We start from the raw sequence: 20,050 nt of genomic DNA, 5'->3' as shown, positions 1-20,050 counted from the left end.
ATTGAAAAGTACCCCTTGCGGTTTATGTACTCGCTGTCTTGGTGCTCTTGTGCCAAGATAGGGATATGGGTTCTGTCTGTGGTCCCACCATTGTTAGGGAATCCCATTGCAGCAAAGCCATCCACTATGACCTGCACATTTCCCAGGGTCACTACCCTTGATATCAGCAGATCTTTGATTGCTTTGGCTACTTGCATCACAGCAGCTCCAACAGTATATTTGCCCACTCCAAATTGATTCCCAACTGACCGGTAGCTGTCTGGCGTTGCAAGCTTCCACAGGGCTATCGCCACTCGCTTCTCAACTGTGAGGGCTGCTCTCATCTTGGTATTCATGCGCTTCAGGGCAGGGGAAAGCAAGTTACAAAGTTCCATGAAAGTGCCCTTACACATGCGAAAGTTTCGCAGCCACTGGGAATTGTCCCAGACCTGCAACACTATGCGGTCCCACCAGTCTGTGCTTGTTTCCCGAGCCCAGAATCGGCGTTCCACACCATGAACCTGCCCCATTAGCACCATGATGCATGCTTTGGCATGATGCAGGGCCCATGCTTTGAGAGAAATCTGTGTCCATGTCCTGATCACTCATGTGACCACGCTGACGTCGCCTCCTCGCCCGGTATTACTCTGCCAGGTTCTGGTGCTGCATATACTGCTGGATAATGCGTGTGGTGTTTAATGTGCTCCTAATTGCCAAAGTGAGCTGAGCGGCCTCCATGCTTGCCTTGGTATGGCAGCCGCACAGAAAAAAGGTGCGGAACGATTGTCTGCCGTTGCTCTGACAGAGGGAGGGGCGACTGACAACATGGCTTACAGGGAATTAAAATCAACAAAGGGGGTGGCTTTCCATCAATGAGTATTTCAGGCAAGACTTCACGGAGGGTTCCAATAAGAAATGGTGCACCTAAGTAATTGTTCTTATTGGAAGAAGCAGGTTGGTCTGGCCTCTGATTGATACATGGCTAGATTTACCTCGCTGCACCTTCTCTGTGAGTGACTGCAGTGTGACCTAGAGGAATGAGTCCCCTAGACGGGGGAAGGGGAGAAGCAAATGAGTACAAAACAAATCTGGTCTATTTCTTGTTTTGATCCACTCCATCTATCTTTTACATCTTTGGCTGGCAGCAGACGGTGCAGAAGGACTGCAAGCCATCCACATCTCATGGCTGCTCGGCAGAAGATGGTGCAGTAGGACTGCTAGCAATCCGTATCGCCTGCCTGCTCACCATAAGATGGTTCAATAGGACTGACTGCAGGACTAAAGAGAATGACCTGGTCAAGTCACTTCTTATGTAGTCCCTGCACCCATGTCTGCCCAGGCGCTCCTGGCTGATGTGGCCAGGAGCACCTCGGACATGACGATGACGGCTATCAGTCCTACTGCACCGTCTGCTGCCACAAGGCAAGGGGTTGCTGCTGCTGTGTAGCAATGCAGTACCACATCTGCCAGCACCCAGGAGACATATGGTGACGGTTACCTGAGCGGGCTCCGTGCTTGCCGTGGTATGGCGTCTGCACAGGTAACTCAGGAAAAAAGGCGCGAAACGATTGTCTGCTACTGCTTTCACAGAGGGAGGGAGGGAACGGGGGCCTGACGATATGTACCCAGAACCACCCGTGACAATGTTTTAGCCCCATCAGGCATTGGGATCTCAACCCAGAATTCCAATGGGCAGTGGAGACTGCGGGAGCTGTGGGATAGCTACCCACAGTGCAACACTCCGGAAGTCGACGCTTGCCTTGGTACTGTGGAAGCGCTCCGCCGAGTTAATGCACTTAATGCACTTAGAGCATTTTCTGTGGGGACACACACATTCGAATATATAAAAACGATTTCTAAAAAACCGACTTCTATAAATTCGACCTAATTTTGTAGTGTAGACATACCCTCAGTGTTGTGTGTGCTGGGTGGGAGTAGAGAGAGGGGAATGATTGTGGGGAGAGTGAGAAGCAGAGGGGCCAGGCATGCAGTATGAGGCCATGTCTACACTACAAACTTTGGTTGACGCAAATTACATCTGCATAAAGCCACCACAGTTGTTATATCACTTGGGTGTGTCAGATCTGGTTTCTTATGTTGACGCTGGGCACACTCACCAGGAGTGCTTGTGTCAGTGCACAGTGAGGTGCACAATGGGAAAATATCCTGGTGTGCCACCCACCATCGTCCAGTGCATGGTCTTTTGGGAAGTTTTGGTAATACAATGCAGGGGTGACTGGGAGCAAAGGGACAACTTTCCAGCATGCAGCTGTTTCCATCCCATGTCATCTATACCCCATAATTGTTGCACCTTTTTAAAAAAAATCCCACAAACCCTTGCAGTCCACCATCTCTGACAGAAGCTGGGAGCCTGCTCAGCTCTTCACTATTGTCATACGCACTGTAAGCACAGGATGCATGATCGTCTGGTATTTACAGAGCCAGGAGAAGAATCAAAGCAATGAGGAACGTGATGATTTCTTGGAGAACAGAGTGCTGTGGGACACAATAAGAACCAATTCAAGGTGGTTGTTGGTGTTCACAGAGCAGCTGCAGATGATGGAGTGCAGCTGCTGGGCCCGATAAATGAGCCCTGAGTAGTGGGACTGCATCATGATACAGGCTTGGGATGATGAGCAGTGGTTGCAGAACTTTCAGTTGGACAAGGCCACATTTCTAGATCTCTGTGCTGAGTTTGCTCCAGCCCTCCAGTGCAGAGACCAAAATCGAGAGCTGCACTGACAGTGGAGAAGTGAGTGGTGACAGTGCTCTGGCAACTAGCAATGATGGATTGCTATCAGTCAATGTGAAATTATTTTAGAGTTGGAAAATCCACTCGGGGGGCCATTGTCATGCAAGTGTACAGGGCTGTTAATTGTCTCTGGCCATGCAGATCTGAGTCCCAGCAATATGCAGACCATAGGTTGATGGATTTGCAGCCATGAGGTTCCTGAAATGGGGTGGAATATATCCCTGTTTTGGCACCAGGATACCTTGCCACAAAGTACATCAATAGAAAGGGCTACTTTGCTATGGTTATGCAAGTATTTGTGGATCACCAGAAATAATTCACTGACATCAGTGTTGGCTGGTCAAGGAAGTTGCATCATGCTCACATCTTTAAGAACACAGGACTATTCACAAGGCTACAAGCAGGGACTTTCTTTCCCAACTAGCAGATTACCATTGGTGATGTTGAAAAACCAATAATGATCCTGGGGGATCCGGCCTACCCCTTGTTCCCCTGGCTCATCTAGCCATATACCAGTCCCCTCGACAGTACCAAGGAAAGCTTCAAGGAAAGCAAGTGCAGAATGACTGTTGAATGCACTTTTTCTAGATAGAAGGGATGCTGGTGTTTACTCACAAGATTGGATCTGAATGAAAAACCATCCCAATGGGTATAGTTGCCTGCTGTGTCCTGCATAACATCTGCAAAGCCAAGGGGGGAAAGTTGCTGTTGGGGTGGAGTGGCTGTCTGCTGAGTGTGAACAGTTAGACACAAGGGCTAGTAGAAGAGCTCAACACGGAGCTATACAGCTCAGGGAGGATTTGAAAGAGCACTTTAACAGAGAGTCACAGTAAGGCATTGTGGTACACTGTGCCCTGCTGTTTTGGGGCCAGTTAGGAACTGTGTGGTGCTTGGTGTATATCTTTGAATCTACCACTGCCAATGCACCTGTTAATTTTGCAGTGCTTGCTGTATATTTTTGATTATTACACTGTTCGTCACTTATCCTCTGAGTTGTGTCACACTTTACAGTAACAAGTGGGTGCTTTCAGAACTGCTAGGCACCCTGCAGCACATGTTGTGAACTAATAAAGATGAACTATTTTCCAAATAATAGAATTTTATTCAGTAACAAAACCAGTGCAAAGAAAAATCTGTGCAACTGAAAAGCAAATATATTAAAAAAATAATAAATTAATGGAACAGAACTTTACAAGGGGAAAGACATTCATGTCCATTTTACCTACATATACAGCAACTGTGGCTTTCACAGGTCAGGGTATGTGAAGCTGTGGTTGTCTTAATGTCACCCAGGGTGGAGTGGTGGGGTAGGGATGGGGAAGCTAATGGCAGGTGGAATGTTTGGGGGTGAGTAGGGAGGTGCTGTACTGGAGTTCTCCATGAACTGCAAAGGGAGGTGAGCCTGGGATTGTTGAACCTGTAGGTCCACAAGAGTCTGCAGCACAGAGAAGCCCCATTATGTCCTGGTGCACTTCCCTCTCCTTTTCCTGGTAGGGCTCCTGGGTCTTTCTCCTGTCCACTCTTTCCTTCTCCAGGCTGTCTGCAATGTTCCCCCTCCAGACCCTTTGCTTATGGGCTGATGCAGCACTGATTTGCAGGATCTCATTGAACGTGTCATCCAGAGTCGTTATCTTTCTCCTCCTTATCTGCCTCAGGTGTTTCGCGGATGTGGAGGGGTAACCCCTCATGTCCGCATTGGCAGCAGCTACAGATAAAAGACGCAGAGGTACCATTGTCGATATAGTCACAACGGAACGCAAAAGTTAAGATTCAGATCTCCCTTCCCTTCCTCCCCCAAAGTTTTAAGCAAAGACCTGCTTATTGACACTTCTGCTTTGGAATGCATGTGCATGGCTCCATTCACAGCACCAGGCATATTGATTCTGGCCACCCAGGGGTGAGGGAAATGAGGAGGGATTTGCTCAGTTGCCTGAAACTATGAGTATAGGGCAATGGCACTGAATACTAGCACCATTTCCACAGGCAGTGGTGATTTTAGCTGACATCTCTCTCCTGAGGGTGACAAAGGCACAGACAGCACAGGGGCTGCTGGTGTTCTGAAGCTGCCCAGGCCCAGATGCGGCTAGCTTGTGTACTGTAAGGGTGCCAGCTGACGTTATCGCTGACTGCAGTGGGAAAGTCTGCAGAGAAGAAATACGGCTGCCATCCCTTCAGGAGAGCACTGCAGAGCACCTCCATGAAAGTTCCGCTGAGCTCTCTGAGAAGAATTCCAGGGACACCGCTGTGCACATAAACAAATCCCTTCCATTGCCTAATTCTACAGGGGAATGAAAAGCAGGTGACAACACCATCTCTCTTTGTTGTAACATTACCTCTTCCGGCAGGAGTAAATTAATGAAAGTCAGTAACTGTGTCCTGTTAAGTTGTGGGTGCCATCTGTACATCATTGTAATGGGAAATACAATTACACTATTACCTGAGATACCTTTCCATGCACTGGGCTCGCCCATGCTCAACTGCTGGGATGAAGTGAGCTGTAGCTCACGAAAGCTCATGCTCAAATAAATTGGTTAGTCTCTAAGGTGCCACCAAGTACTCCTTTTCTTTTTGCTGGGACTGACTGGACTATGGTGGAGTCTAACAGGTCCTGGCTTGCAGCACACCTGGACTCCGTGGTCGCATTTCCCCCATCCTCTGCCTCTTCCTCCTCCACCTACTCCTCATCCTCGCTGTTCCCACCAACGGCCTGTGACTCGGGCTCCTTGGAGGTATACATGGTGGTCTGCGGGGTGGTGGTGGTGCAATCTCTGCCAAATATGGCATACAGTTCTTTGTCAGTGGCAGGTCTGTGGCCTGGCACCAGATTGACTGTTTGCCTCTCCCCCGCCTTCTGGTATACCTGATCCAGTTCCTTCGCTTTCACATGGCACTGCTGCTGGTCCCTGTCATACCTCTTCTCCTGCATCCGCTGTTCAATCCACTCATAGATGTTCATGTTTCTACTGCTGGTCTGTAGTTGTGCTTGCACAACCTCTTCTCCCCACAAGCCAGGGAGATCCAATATCTCCTGTCTACCCCAAACTGGAGCGCGCGAGGAGCATGTAGCCGGTATTGTCAGCTGGGCAGTTGCACACAACAAAGGAGAGCAGCTGGGTGTCTTGCCAAGCTGGGCAATCAGGAAAAGGCATTTCAAAAATTTCCATGACTTTAAGGGGGAGGCTGTCTTCTGGTCTCTGGGACCCCTGAGCAGTGGAGTTCACAATTGTGATCGGATCTTTTACTGTCAGGCATTGTGAGACAGCTGCTGTAGGACTGCTAGGGCCCATATAAGTAACACACTTGCGCTGCATTGATCTCAGTACTTTGACCCTGGCTCAATGTCACTTGGGGAGGCGGTTTTACTGTATTGCTGTAAGAGGACACTTATGTTGGTGGGAAACAAATTTAAGTGTAGACATATGCAAACTAAGTCAACACAAGGTGGTTTATATTGACCTAACTTTGTAGTGTAGACCAGGTCTGAATTCCCTCTTTGTTGAAAATATTGATCAATATTAATTATTCTAAATCATGTAAAAACAGACCTAGATAATGGTGATGGGCACTAAACAAGAAATAATGAGAATATGGGGAGTCAGAGGAGGAAAATATATAAGCTAGGGACAATGCTTATTTAGTCCACTTGTCACTTTGAATTGTGAGCTCTCTGTGGATAATGAGGTCACAAAGTAATGCTTAGCTGGACCTTTTCATAAACTGAACTAGGATGAAGGTATGAGTCAAGTACATGCCCAAGGTCCATGCTGGGTCTGCACTACCAATATTGCTACCCATGCTGCCTGAATTCAAGCTGGTTTAGATAGCCTAGCCATTCACAGCTTTTGCTGTGCAGACATACTGTCAGTTAGAAGGGCACCAAGACATTTAGAGGAAGGGGTGTGTTAGTTATTGGGCATGCTCAGTAGCTGTCTCTGAAACAATGCAGAAGGTTTCCATTCAGGGCAAGCAGTCTCACAGGTACCACATATTCACCATCTGAGAGCTGAGCCAATCAGAGCTCAGTGGGGAAAAGATTGGGGGATGCGGTGACACTCCTGGGGACTCAGTAGCTGAACAATGCAGGACTTTGATGCGTCTCCTGTGTTCCAGAGCCTGTGCCATTTTGAATCCAAATTCCTTATCTTGCTGGAAGCCAAGGAGACGCCAACTATTGACTCCAGGACAAGAATTGCGACTGGCCATGAGGTTGCTCAGACTACTTTGCTGAAGAGATTAAAGAGTTTGGACCTGCCATTTTCCTCTGGCTCTGAGGAGCCTAGGTGATACATAGGCACTTCTGATGCCACACTGCAGAGACAGAGAAGTCATCTCTGTGAAAAGATTGGAGGGGAGTGTACATGTGTAGGTGCTAAGGTATTCCTTGCACTGAAACTTACATAACAGCAACCAATTGGTGAAATCTGTATGAGAAAACCCAGTAGAGATACAACAAAATAGCTCTCTAGGAAAAGTTTTCATAAGTATTCCTATTGCTGGTAGCAAATGTCTTTCTATATTAAATGTTATAGTATGAAATTGTATTGCACTTTCTGTGCAGTTTTATTACTTGTTAAAGTCCTGAAAAGACTGAGCTCTTCCCTGTGCTTCTGCAGAGAAGTTGACTGAGGTGCAGGAAGAAGAGGAGTGTATTACCACCGCACATAATACTGCTCCTCCTAATCAGTTATATTTGCTCAGTCAAGCAAGAAAATTGGTGAAGCGTTATAGGACTGATTTGGCTGAGAGACGCTTCTTAGGGGCAAGATTATTGTCATTTTGGATTACTGTGTCTGAAATCATCTAGGGAAACTGAAAGCTTTGATGACACTAAAATGACATGATCATAGGTTTATCACTTTTATTTCTTTTTTGGAGGTTTTACACAAAAGATCGACAGAAAAAATAATGTGTAATTAGTGTATATAATTCAGATTTTCAATGCACCGCTTTAAAATGAGTAGCAAAAGCCTGCCACATCCCTGTTTCTTGTTAATTCAGAGCTAACAGAGATGAAAGACAAATAAGATATCTTGTTATCTAAATATTTTCTGGGTGCATACTGAAATGCCAATGTAATAATTAAATAATTAGCAAAAGAACAAATTCCTAGACTGCATTCCAAAAAAGGATGGAAACAAATGATTGCCAAACACTACTTCAAACCATTTTAATTCCATTGCAGTCAGGGAAGAGCCAGATTAAGAAAAAGGTCAAGAGAAAAAAAGAAAGTTAAGAGTTTAGCAGCAGACTCAGACTAACTCTGATATCCATGACTGATGAAGCCAGCTTAATTTACTCTTCCCATACTATTTAGATAGTGACAAATCATCTGTCCAAGGATAGATATGCACACAAGAAGTGGACAGAAAAAATGTAACAAGCCTGAAACTAGTCTTGGAACAGTAGGCCTCATCTAATGTGGTACTCAAAGAGGGCTGGTATAAGCTGGGATGCTGTACCAGCATCCTGTACCCAACTCTAATGGCACTCATGATAAAGCAGCTGCAGTACAGCTCCTTTCCTCAGCTAAAAGTTGTAGCTGCTTTGCTTACTCCCAGCCAGCAGCTTCTTCCAGCACTCTGGTTGATGACCAGATGTCAGCAAGTGGCTGAGCTGGGGATGGCAAGCACAGATAGTTGTAAGCTGTCTCCCCTAGCCCACCACACTCACTCCAGAGCGGGGTGAAAAGGTGGCTGTTTGGTTTGCTTTCCTGCTCCAACAGGTCAGAAAAGAGGTCCCCAGTCAGGTTCCTTGCGGCTGCACCAAGGAAGACAAGGAGGAGTTAAAGTGATGATAGCAAAGGCACTAAAGCAGGGAAGAGAAGATGTGACTGGTCAGGTTGCCTGGTTCTGCAGGAAGAAGAACTGGGGAAAGAGAGGCAGCAAATCTGAGGAGGAAAAGTCAGGGAGGAAAAATGGGAGAAAGGGAAGAAAACAGCTCAGAGACAAAAGGCAGGTCTTTCCCTGGTGAGAATGAATTGAATATTCACAGTATCCAAACAAAAAGTTTGGAGCGAGTTCAAAGACCAGAGTGCTATGGACCACTACAGTCAACCAGTGAGACTACACACAGCTAACCAAAACAGTCCTCACCTGGAAGGAGATGAGAGTCACCGTGAACATAATTGCACAACAATTTTCTGTCTGGCAAAGCGGACACACACTTTAGTATCCAAGTGTCACATGGATCTCTGGGAGTAACATGAATATTACAGTTTAAAGAAAGACTGGGATTTTTAGAGGAGCTGAAGGGGGTTGGATGAACAAGTCTAATTGAAATTGAGTGGAAATTGGGCACCTAACTTCTTTAGACTCCTTTGGAAATCTCAAACTCCACTAATAGACTTTCCTCTAAATGTCTTGTTTTCCTGACACTAGCATTGTCAGAAGAATGAAAGATGGAAAATTCACCCACTGCATCTTGGCACCAGCTGAACCCACAGAGGGGCATAACAGTTTTAGTCTATTTATTCACATAGATGAAGAAAAAGTTCACATCTCCCTTCCTTACTGTGCCTAAAAACAAGTGTTGACAGAAGTCACAAGCATTTTACATGCAGCACAGAATGATACACAGAGAAAGAGGTCTATCCCATTGAACTATGTTCTCCTGTCTCTTCCGATACTTTTCATATGTGAGCTGATTGTTGCTATTGATTCTGGAAGAGTTTTGGCATGCAGTTAATGACTGCTTTGATTTGTTACACAAGAGAGCCAAATTCCACTCTGCGTGAGGCTCCCGCTGAAAAGTACCCAGAAGCTTCAGACAGTGCAGAATACATTGACTTCAATGGGAGGTGCATGTATGTATCCAAGAGTAGGATTTGGTCTACAGTCAGGAGCTCTTGTGTAAGGCAGCTCATGTTAAACTTTCTCGCTGCACCCTTTATGTGTCAACTTATAGGAAAGTAGATTACGGATAAACAGGACTCAAATTAACCTACATTTTTCCCTCCTCAAAAGACATTTATTAATCCACCGCCGCACTCCCCCAGGTTCTCCAGGTGGTTTCTTTTCTTCCTCCCATTCATGAGCCCTTGATTTCCCACCCGTGTAAGGCAACCCAGCCCACCCAAGCAGGCAGCCAGTAGTCAGCCATCAGCTGTGTGCTGCCATTTGATTCGCCTATGAGACCCACTGCTCGTTTCAAGCACCCTATGACCCCAAGGCTTGGCCCCATAGATCTTGCTTTAATCCATGGCTGCAATTGGGTGCTAAAACAAATCAAACTTTTATATTGTGTGATACAGCATGGCCAGAGGGCAGCAGGAGAGTGTTAGGAGGGAGCCTTACTCCCTGTAGAAGGAAGAAAGTTTGCTATACATTAATTAAAGCACTTGAAGCCAATTAAAGCACCTGAAGCCAGTCACCTGATAAAAACTCCCTGCTTCAATCAGACAAGGGAAGGAGCTGAAGCAGAGTGGATTGGTGTTGGAGTAGAGAGCAGTTTGGAGGGAAACAGAGGAGAGTTGGGAGAAGTGCTGCGGTGGGCTAAGAAGAGCAAGACCCTAGGTAAAGGGATACCTGGTTTGTGCAGAGGGAGGGCAGCAAGCCCCACAAGCTGAAGGGCAGGAGAGAGAAGTAGCCCAGGGGAAGAAACCGCTAGTTCAAGTGGTTTACTGCTATCTGTAGGGCCCTTGGGCTGGGACCCGGAATAGAGGGTGGGCCTGGGTCCCTCCCTCTCCACTCCCCTCCTCTAGGATACTAGTGGGGCAGTTAATACCCCAGTTCAGGGGTGAGAAAGGGTGCCCTGAACCCTCCCCATGAAGAGAAAGAATGAGACCCATCAAAGTAGTGCTGGCAATTTGCCACAATTTGAACATTGGTCTTGACACAATACTATATGTACAATTATACATAGTGATGTGCTGTAGGGCTCTTGTTAGAAATCCCCACATCAAATTGCCCAGGTTGTGATAGAATCTCCCCCATTCTGGCTGCTGCTCAATCAGTCCTGCTAGAGATGACATCTCTGTAGTTCACAAAACGTTTCTGAAGTGTGAATTTTTTGCCTTTGGAATGCACCAATCAGCAGTATAAAGGAGTGCAGAATATATATTTGTACACAAACACATGTGAAAATGTACCCCTACGTTCTCAGGAGAGGATTTTCTTCCCAACCCCAGATCATTTCTCCATGGTCTTCATTGCCCTTCTGCACTTTATTTCAAACGATGGAATTTGACTGCTGTGCTTTACAATAAATATACACAGTGTACATTGTTCTTGGAGAAAAGTATAAACATTTCCAGGAAGTGCAATTAATTAAAACTTTGTTGATCAAGTGGCGTTGCTGCCCTGGTCCTGGCTAAGAGAGACTCTTTTTTGTTTAAATGGGAAAGCAATTACTCCTCACCCCTCTTTTCTACAGCACATGCCTCCCAGTATAAAAGGCTTATCACAGGCTTAGGGGAAATATTTGTTAGATTAGTGGCTGCCCATCACCACTTGCACAATATGACTTCCACAAACAACTTCTGTCCTCATAAGGAGTATTGGAACAGAGAACACAGCAAGTAACCAGCTGTTTGGCCCAAATTCATAATTTCTTGTGCTACGATAACTCCTTAGAAAGATCTTTCCTATCTCTCCCTCTCTTTTTTTTTTTTTTTTTTTTTTCCTGAGAGGGGAGCTGGGGAGTGGGGAAGTATTTTCACCCCCCAGGCCCTAAACAGAGCCGAACATAAAGAATATTCTTAACAGGAATTCCATGGCTCTGAAGCTGCACTTAACAGCCCATGCCTGGCATCAATTAAAGCATGGGCAGGGGCATAATAGTTTGTTTTCTGACAGGATGAGGTTTAGCAGCTATTATCGCACTCAGAATGCAGGTGACACTGATGTCAATAAAATCAAACATGAGGTGCCACGCTGCTTTGTTGTCAACCTCCCAACACGTGAAATTCACTAGCCTCAATATATCCAATTTTTTGAAGCAATCAGCAGTAGTGTAGTAGGAGTGGGGGACTGGGAACCAAGAACTCCTGAATTCTAATATTGGCTCTCAGACTTCTCCTATGAGACACAATCTCTGAATGTCCATTTCCCACCTGAACAAAAAGGATATTAATATGTGTGTTAATTTATTAATAGCTTTAACTTCAACTTCTCTTGAGCTGGTTTTAAGCGCTAGTATTTTAACTGTTTCATATCGCTCTTTCTTCTAAACTCTCCATTTAATGAAATTGTCAGTACTGAAAAACTTAGCTTCTATTTTTCTTTTAATTACTTTGATTGCTTGGCAGACTTTCTAGTCTCTTATAATTCAAGTTATTACATAACACTGATTGGGCAACTGACAGCTAGCTAAAGATTTCAAAGAAATCAGAATGATTGCTTTATCTCAGGTTATTACATACATTATCAACTGTAGAAAAAAAGTTAATAGACCAATTTCCTGCCAAATTTAACTCCACTGTCTGCAGAAGTGAATTTGCCTCATATTACTCTGGAATATGGATGTTTGTTCACTAGAATATAAGCAGCATGTACTGAGCCATCTTTTAATTAGAGCAGTAAATGACAAGGTCTAGAGAAGCTGTCCCTAATTTCTTATAATATGAACAGGTTTAAAAGAAAAGCCAGCACATACACAACTAACAAATCATAGTAATTTGTAAAGAGCTCTGGATCCACTGCATACATCCATGCATGATGCTACCATATATGGTCATGTTCTTCTCAATACTAACTGTTCCACAAAAATGTAATGATAACAAATTCAAAACAAATACCTTTTAGGGAATAACATGTCCATTGCAAATGTGATTAAAAAAAAATCATTGTTTACAGCCAGAGCAGTAACATGCACTAAATTAAAACTACCACTCCATCCAGCTTTTAGCTTTCCAGTAGTTAATATTCCAGTCGTTCATTCTTTTGGTTTCAGTGGTTGAGGTTTAAAAGTGATGTTGACTATTAGTAGTTCAGAATATTGACCCTTTACAAAGTACATTCTTAGGAGCTGATAGCTAATGGAAACTTTTGAATAAGATACAATGTGATTTATTTAAAAAAAAATGAACATTTTTTGCAATAAAAATATGGGTTACAAAATATCTAACAGTGAAATAATAAATCAGGTTTACTGACTTTTCTATCCCAGGTTGGAAGGTCATATTTTAATTAATTAAAAAAATGATAATATAAAGTCAGTGAGATTTTTTTTCTTCTGGGATACCAATGATGCTTTCTATACTGCCATCTACTGACTTTTTTCTTTATTCACATCACTTTTATTACAAATTTGAGTTTATTGCTTAGTTTCTTCCTCTCAAGGAAAAAAAAAATCTTCAGACCTACGCATATAAACTTTACTAACAGTGAAGAAATCTGATTTAGCAGTGCCTTTTCTTTATTCTTAACATGCAAATCTATGTTGTTATTTATGTAATAAAGGTGATGCTTTTCTTTCGTATTTTAAAAGGTATTTTTTGCTATGCAATTAAGCATAAAATTTGCAAAGCTAATTATATTTTAATCAGAAATACATTTACCAGTATATTGTAATCAACTAAATATTAAAACTACGTTATTTTATATATTAGTATTGAAAACATATAAAGAAAACCTACTGCTGAACTCCTACTGTATCTTTTACTAAAGCATCTTTACTGGATACATATTTAAAGTTAATTAGTGCTTGTGCCTGTCATTGTCTGGAAAAGGTGCCATAGAATTGTCAAGTATTATTATATTACACACATCTACTGTGTATTTCTCTACATCTCTATGTAAACAGATGCAGCTATGGCAGTGATATAAAACAAATTCTGAATTTCTCACACCACTTGGCAATTTTGAGTTTACCATGATCTTTCAGTGAATTTTAAACTGAATGCTCTGTTTGCAACATGCAGATCAGGTATAAGCCAATCAAGCATGTTTTGTAGGTCTGTCACAATACAGTTTAAGTAAAGCAGCAAGTGTTTGTAACCTGAAAGTAATTCACAAATAAATTGCTTTTGCAAAGGTACACAATAGCTTAGATTGCTAAAAGTAACTATGTTAGAAACATCTGTTCACTACCAGCTCCCTCCCCCGGCAGGAAAGTCCTCAGTCACTGTAGTACTTACAAATATCCAAGTAGGGAAGCAGAGTGTGAATTGGAGAGTCTGGAACCTGTACAGCTAACAACTGGAACAGTCCAAATCCTCTCTGGCTTTGCAGCCTCCCTATATAGAGGAGGAGAATCTGGTCAATGGGGAGGGGCCCTAGAAACCACCTCCTGCTGGAAAATCCTCAGTACCTAGGCTAAAAACGAGAGATCGTCAGTCAAGAACCTCGTTCCTGGAGGGGCCCAGTTCAGAGCTGAAGACTCTTCCCCCCAAACTTTCCCTTAGTATTAACAAACACAAAAATCCAAACAGAATTATGTCCTGGGTGTCGCCCCTTATTTCCTGACATCCAATTGCACCTTGTGCAATAGCTCTAGGAGGTGCCTGAAATTAACAGGGTTGTTTCTTTTTGCCACTTCCCAGAATGGAACTGGTGTGTTGGACCAAGCAAATGAGACACTTTAACCCCTTCCTGCCCTTACATAAACTATCTCCTCATGTATGCCTCCCAGATGGGGGTCCAGCAAGAGGGGAAAGCCAGATCATGGGTAGCTGTAGTTGAAATTCCATTACAAAAGCCTGTCAGACTATCAGCCTGTTGATGTGGCACTAAGATGGGTTCAGTATGAGTTGTTTGGGAGCGGGAGGTTATTTCCAACACAGCAGCGGTGAGGGGGTGGAGGTCTTTCTCTGTTGCCTTGTGTTTATGTAACATTTAGAGCCTGGGGCTGTTTTAAGCCTTGTCTGTCTCTGGGGCATAATAAGGTTATTTTTCCCAGCTCCCCACCAATTTTGAAGAAGTTGGTCTTGCTTTTTGCAGCTCAGCCCAGTTCCTGAGAAAGTGTTGTAAACAACTTATCTATATAAAAATACTTCCCTCTGTCCATAAAAGGAAGAAGAGGACTGTTAAATGGCTTGGGCAATGGTCCCTACGATGTAGTGGAAAGAACAGGGGGCAGGCACCAGCTGCTGGGGGAGTGGAGGACAAGGTGCTTGGAGCCAGCCTTGGGAGTGAATCTGGTCCTTGTCAACTCCTCTGAAATCTTCAGTCCTCAGCTGCACCCCCCCAACCCCAGTAGCAAACAGTTTTGTTCAGCAAGACCGGTGCATGGGAGACATCCCAAAAAGGGAAAGCTAGGATCCTCCAGGAATTCCCATCAGCATACCGGATATGAAATACTGAAGCTATCCGCACGCTGCAACAGACTAAATATGGTGCACAGAGCTACCCAGAGAGCCAGAACAGAGTGCTGGCTGAAATGGCATTTATTGACTTCAAATAGTCCTCTCCGTCCCCTGAAATAACCCCCTCTCCCTTGGGAATGATGGGCATCCTCCATGAAAGGAGGCTGGGCTGTTCATCTTTCAAATCATTAGGACTAAAAACCAGTGTTTCCTAGTATGATGAATAAAGATTCATAGATTCAAAGGCCAGAAGGGACCATTTTGATCATCTAGTCTGACCTCCTGTATAACACAGGCCAGAGAACTCCCCCTAGGATAATTCCTTTTGAATTGGAGCATATCTTTAAAAAAAAAAAAAAAAAAAAAAAAAAAAAAAGTCTAATTTTGATTTAAATATTGCTGGTCATGGAGAATTCACCACAACCCTTGGTAAATTGTTCCAGTGGTTAATTACCCTCACTGTTAAAAGTGTACAGCTTATTTGCAGTCTGAATATAGCTTGAACTTATAACCATTGGATCGTGTTAAACCTATCTTTGCTAGACCGAAGAGCCCACTAGCAAATATTTGTTCCCAATGTAGGTACTTACAGACTGTGATCAGACCCCTTAACCTTCTCTTTGTTAAACTAAATAGATTGAGCACCTTGAATCTATCCTTATCTATCCTAACCCTTTAATCATTTATGTGGATCTTTTATGAACCCTCTCCAATTTTTCAACATCCTTTTTAAATTGTGAACACCAGAACTGGACACATTATTCCAGCAGTGTTTGGCTCCAGTGCCAAACACAGAGGTAAAATAATCTCTTTACTTCTATTTGAGATTCTTCTGTTTATGCATTCAAATATTGCACTAGCCTTTTTGGGCTACAGTGTTGCTCTAGTACAGGGGCGGGCAAATTTTTTGGCCTGAGGGCCACATCGGGTTTCCAAAATTGTATGGAGGGCCGGTTAGGGGAGGTTGTGTCTGTGCCTCCTATCCGACCCCCCCACTTCTCACCCCCTGATGGCTTCCCCAGGGACTCCTGCCCCATCCACCCCGCCCTCCTCCCTGTCCCCTGACCACTCCAGAACCTCCCACCCCATCCAAGCCCCCTCTCATTCCTGACTGCCCCCCCGGGACCCCTGCCCCATCTAACCCCCCTGTTCCCCACACTCTGACTGCCCCGACACCTATCCACACCTCCGACCCCTGATCACAGCCCCCCGAACTCCCCTGTCCTCTATCCAACCCCCCTGCTCCCTACCCCCTTACCGCGCTGCCTGGAGCACCGGTGGATGGCAGCACTACAGCTATGCCACCCAGAGCACCGGGTCACGCTGTGGCTCTTCAACTGCGCTGACCAGCCGTCCAGAGCATTGAGCTGGCAGCGCGGCTCACTGAGGCTGCAGGGGACGGGGAACAGCGGAGGAGGGGCTGGGGGCTTGCTTCCCGGGCCAGGAGCTGGGCAGGAGGGTCCCGTAGGCCGGATGTGACCCACAGGCCGTAGTTTGCCCACCTCTGCTCTAGTAACTCATGTTCAACTGATTATCCACCAGCATCCCCCAAATTTCTTTGAGTCATTTCTTCTCAGGATAAAGTCCCCCATCTCGTAAATATGGCCTCCATTCTTTGTTCCTAGAGGTACAGAATACCTTTACACTGAGCTGTATTAAAAAGCATAGTTTCCTTGCGCCTGGCTTCAGTATTTACTATTGCCCCAATTTTTGTTTCATCTGTAAACTTTTCTAGTTATGATTTTATGTTCTTTTCCAGGTCATTGATAAAAATGTTAACTAGCATAGGGCCAAGAACCAGTCTCTGCGGAGTCCAGTAGAAACACACCCACTCCATGATAATTCTGCATGTAGTTATATTTTGCATCCTATCAGTTAGCCAGTTTTTAATCCATTCAGTGTGCGCTACGGTGATTTTTGTATCATTTTAGTTTTTAATCCAACCATTGTGTGGTACAAGAGACCCGGACTGTTGCTTTGCACCTGACCAGCTGTTGGAGCCTTAGCAGAGCTGGACAAATAAAAGGGGGGTGGGTGGGGGGAAGAGTTATATGTGAATGACTTATTTGAAAAACAATCACAAAATTTGTGGATGTCAGCAAATTATCTGACCAACTCTGGTCAGCGGGGAAAATTTGAACTTCCAGTGCAGGCAGGCAGGCTCTCCTTCTGTTTGCATCCTTTAGCTGCCGATGTAGGTCCAGATTCTACTCTGCCTTGCACCTTGAGTGATCATTTCCACCTGGGCAAAGTAAGAGCATAACCCCACCCAGGCTCTAGGTTTTTTGCTGCCCCAAGTTCAGCGAGCGCAATTGCCCAAGCAAAAGAAAAGAAAAAAGAGTGGCCGGAATGCCGCCCCTGGACTTGTGCCACCCCAAGCACGTGCTTGCTTTGCTGGTGCCTACAGCTGGTCCCGACCCTACCAAAGTCAGAAAGGTAGCAATGTACACCCACTTTACACAGGTGTAAACGACTATGGCAAATCCAGGCAGAGGAAAATCAATCCCCAAATTAAAGAAAGCTAGGACCTCCTTGATAGTAAGTTATCTGCTAGGTAACTCACCCTGTATCTTGCAGTTCCTCTGCTGCTTCTTAGCTATTAAACAGAGAGGTAAAGAAAACCATGGGGCCCTCTGAAAAGTGTCACTGGATTATATAGCATTCATCAAAATGACCTTAAAATGTTCCCTACAAATGTATATAGCTGTGTCTCAAATATATATGAATTTTAATAGCAGCTTAAAAAGGAGTGGAAATTGTTCCTCCGGTTTGGTGAACTGCTGCATGCACACACACAGGTTGCATGTTTAACAGAGTAAATGGTGGTAAGTGATGTATGATGTGATATTAAACTGACCTGGAAAGTTTACAAAAAGCTAGAGGGGGGGTATATATCAGAGTTACAACTGGAAGCCATACGTGATAGGAATTGCCACAGAGGCCGAGTTGCCAGCAAGCCATATATAAGATAAAATCTAAATAAGAAAATGTCAGTGGAATAGAATATGATCAGAGGCTAACTGTCACCTATCTCCTGAATACAAGGGCATTTACGAAACATAAATGTTGAGGCAAAATTAGACTTCTACTTTTAAAACAAGGGATGTTGATATCCAACTATGTCCTTTTACAATGTCTTTGTGGTTTAAAAAATTTTTTGTCACCCCAGAGCCCCAAATGTAGGGTTTGCAAAAATATTTTCATGTCTATTTTCTAGAAAAAGTTTAGCTCATTGAGGAGATTGGATTTAAATATTTGACTGCTGGGTTTGCAGACCAAATATCCTGCTGCTGCCTCCGGGGGGAAAATTGGAAATGATTAGGTTCTAGGAATAAAAATGAAACTGACTAGTCTATTTTCCACTGTGCAACTTGAATGAAATGCAGAAAAGTAAGAGCATAAATAATGAAACATCAACTAAAGGCTCTAATATGTTGTAATGGCTAAATTATTGGTGGTTATACAGATTAGGAAACTTTTTTTTTAAATGACAGTTTACCTGTCACTGAGTCTCTCTTTAATCTAACAGATTTTGGGGTAGGACAGTAGTTTGTTAGGACTGGATCCTGCCAGGTGCTAAACAGTCTGCCTCCAAACCAGCAAAACAGTTAAGTATGTGCATAGTCCCAGTGCTTACTGTTGGATCAGAGTCAGAGTTCTCAATACTTTGCAGCATCAAGCCCTTATTGACCAATGCATGCAGACTGGCTGGGTCACACAGATCTAGTCTCTAAGCCACTCAGTGACCAGCTATTAATGGAAGAAGTTCTTTTAAAATATGAATACATGTTTCCAGGTTTTCTTTTTCAAAATGTTACCAGTGAGTGATAGTCACCCATCCAGCAAAGTGATTGTCTGGCTGCAGCCTGGAATAATGGGTGCTAAGGAAGGAACATGTAACTGAACTTGGGAGGTGTGCTGGCATGGATAGGAAAATTCTGTGCAATTAACAGAAGCTAATATCTCTGAAATTACATTGATGCTATGAATCCCATTAATGTAGCTTCCTCTGAATTTAAGGGACAGCAAAGATTTGGATATAAATATGTTTCCCTCTTGTGTGTAAATTGTTCTAAAGAACATTCCAGTACTGATAGCTACATGGAAGTACATGAAATTACATTGATGCTATGAATCCCATTAATGTAGCTTCCTCTGAATTTAAGGGACAGCAAAGATTTGGATATAAATATGTTTCCCTCTTGTGTGTAAATTGTTCTAAAGAACATTCCAGATCTGATAGCTACATGGAAGTACTACTTGTCACCTTAGTTTGTGCTATCACGCTAAGCACATAAACCCAGAATTCATTCTCTCTCTCTCTAGCTAAAACAAAACAAGACAAACAAAAACCCCTAGATCACTCTTGCACATAATATTCATATTAAAAGCATCCTCTTCAAAATAATTTGGAATTGTGCATTTGCTAGTAGCTGGTACTTTTAAAACCAGTTACTTAGCTATTTACTTCTATTTTTTATTTTCATTTTCTGATTTCTGTAGAAAGAACTTGGTCAGAAAATATCCCAAAGCCATCATACTTCAAGATTAATGTTACACTAGAGTAAATATATTTAACTGCAATTTGTGAAATATGAGATCACTAATATGATCTATTTTTTAGTGCATGGAAGGTTGGGGGGTTTTTTAGGAATCTATACCTTAAGGTTTGACTTTTCAAGTACTTAATAAGAAAGCTTAGTTTACCTAAGCACGTTTTTTTATGGAAAAATATGAAATAAACACGTATACTGTGGAGGGAGTTGAACCTTCCCCCCACCACATCAGAATGGGGAAATCCCTTATGCACAGCATCCCTCCATGCCTGGATCTTGGTGGACGATCCATCTTTCATTATTATCAACTATTATGGTAAAATGCAAGTAGCAACACTTGTGGCTGGGCTGGTAAATGTTCATGTCAATGTTCCAAGGCTGTGTTATAAAAATAAACATCACTAAGAGTGTGTTTTAGCTTTGGTTGCTACAATAATAAACTCGTCATATTCCAAAGAAAAATCAAGTTCCGTAAATGTAAAAAGATTAAAGTACATACAAATTGAGTATCAGAGGGGTAGC

The 20,050-nt window shown here is 43.6% G+C and overlaps 1 protein-coding gene across 2 annotated transcripts in view; it reads right to left on the bottom strand.

The window, feature by feature from the left end:
* The window catches only part of MYH11 (myosin heavy chain 11), a 101,888-nt gene extending 87,902 nt beyond the window's left edge, over positions 1-13,986 (bottom strand). The window contains exon 1 of one of the 2 annotated variants that reach the window (XM_048865709.2): positions 13,806-13,986. The gene's annotated coding sequence lies outside the window, so the exon portion shown is untranslated. The remainder of the gene's footprint in view (positions 1-13,805) is intronic. The other variant, XM_048865707.2, reaches the window with a different exon arrangement.
* Between the last annotated feature and the right edge of the window lie 6,064 nt (positions 13,987-20,050).

This window comes from Caretta caretta, chromosome 10, assembly GCF_965140235.1.
Source record: "Caretta caretta isolate rCarCar2 chromosome 10, rCarCar1.hap1, whole genome shotgun sequence".
Classification (NCBI taxonomy): domain Eukaryota; kingdom Metazoa; phylum Chordata; order Testudines; family Cheloniidae; genus Caretta; species Caretta caretta.
This window is presented reverse-complemented; position numbering and strand designations above follow the sequence as displayed.